The sequence below is a fragment of the Solanum tuberosum genome, unplaced genomic scaffold, assembly GCF_000226075.1.
Source record: "Solanum tuberosum cultivar DM 1-3 516 R44 unplaced genomic scaffold, SolTub_3.0 scf00075, whole genome shotgun sequence".
NCBI lineage: Eukaryota > Viridiplantae > Streptophyta > Magnoliopsida > Solanales > Solanaceae > Solanum > Solanum tuberosum.
Window position 1 is genome coordinate 1229360 of NW_006239001.1, and position 1823 is coordinate 1231182.

Genomic DNA, 1823 nt, shown 5'->3' on the forward strand with positions numbered 1-1823 from the left:
GGGCTTGGTACTCAAGTGAAACTTAGTAACGTATTTCATCCTCAAACGGATGGTCAAGTGGAACGCACCATCCAAGCCCTAGAGTATATGTTGAGAGCGTGTGTCATTGACTTCAAAGGTAATTGGGATGACCACCTACCTTTGATAGAATTTTCCTACAACAATAGCTACCACTCGAGTATTGCTATGGCACCCTTTGAAGCACTTTGTGGTAGAAGGTGTCGATCTCTGGTTGGGTTGCTTGAAGTGGGTGAATTTGCTCTTCTTGGTCCCAACGTAGTCTATGAGGCTACGAAAAAAGTTCGATTTAAAAGGGATAGGTTGAAAATGGCTCATAGTCGGCAAAAGTCTTATGTCGACAATAGAATGAGGGATCTTGAATTTGAAGTAGGTGATTCGGTCTACTTGAAGATCTCACCCATGAAAAGGGTGATGAGGTTTGGTAAGAAGGAGAAACTTAGCTCCCGGTATGTTGGGCCTTATGAGATCTTGAAGCGTGTTGGAAAGGTCGCTTATGAGTTGAAATTTCCCATTGAATTGGCCACGGTTCACCCGGTGTTCCATATTTCTATGTTAAAGAAGTGCATAGGTTACCCGGTGTCCATTCTCCCTCTAGAAGGTTTAGGGGTGAATGAGAACCTTTCTTATGAAAAGGTTCCGATCGAAATCTTAGATCGTCAAGTTAAGAAGTTGAGGAATAAATAGGTTGCCTCTGTAAAAGTCCTATGGAGAAACCACCTAGTTGAAGGTGCAACTTGGGAGGCCGAGGCCGACATGATGTCACGCTACCCTCATCTTTTTCCTCTTACTCCTAGCCAAAGTTGAGGTTAGTAGCCTCTCTTAATTTGGTATAAATTAAAAATCATGTGTGTTGATAGTTATGACATGATTTCCTTATATGTGCATATTTTTGTGAAAATTCATGCTTAAGTGGTATTTTGAGTTTTCATGAATTTTGTTTCTCATGGTTGAAATTGCACCCATAGATGTTGTGTGATGTTGTCTTCATGAGAGTTGTAATGAGCATGCTTGATGTTGTCTTGTTAAAGAAATGTCTTGTTGATTGCTTAATATATATGTTGATGCTCATTGAATATGGAGAAGGTAGTTCCTCCTATACTTATGTGAAGTAAAGAGTTTTGAGCATTGTGATGTTGTGGATTAAATTCCTATATGATATCGGGATAAGATGTTATTGATGTGACTGGTTGTGGTGCTTCTAGTTCGAGTCATTGTCTCCCTAGAAAGAAGTCCAAGAGACATTCGGGGACGAATTTTCCTAAGGGAGGGATATTGTAACACCCCGGAAATTCTATGACTTAAAAATAGTTAAAATGATGTTTCTTAAACATAAAGTAATGCAATTGACTTGGTTTGGAAGAGTAAAAGTTTAAACGTCAAGAAACTAGAGAAGAATGTGTTCTAGTGTGTCCTTAGGTTTTAGGAAGGTTTGTGAGTGTCGTATGATGGTATAATCTCGTAAAAAGGGTTAAAATTAGGTAAATATATGTTTAGGGTCCAAACGTCTGGGTACGACCCCCCAAAGGACCACCCTAGGGGTCCTTGAGGAGGATCCAAACTTGGACCCAAAAACTGTCAAAACTGCAGCAAACGACGAGACCAAGACTCACGACCAGTAGACAGGTCTATGGACCGTAAGTCATGGTCGTGAGCCCATACATAGTCGTGAGAGACTTGGCCCCTAAAAGGGGAGCCTCAGTACCGGATGACGGATGACCAGTACGGTCCGTAACTCCACCTACGGTCCGTAGGTGAAGGGTCGTCAGTCCTGGAAGTTCTTAAGATTTAGTTTTTAGTTTAGG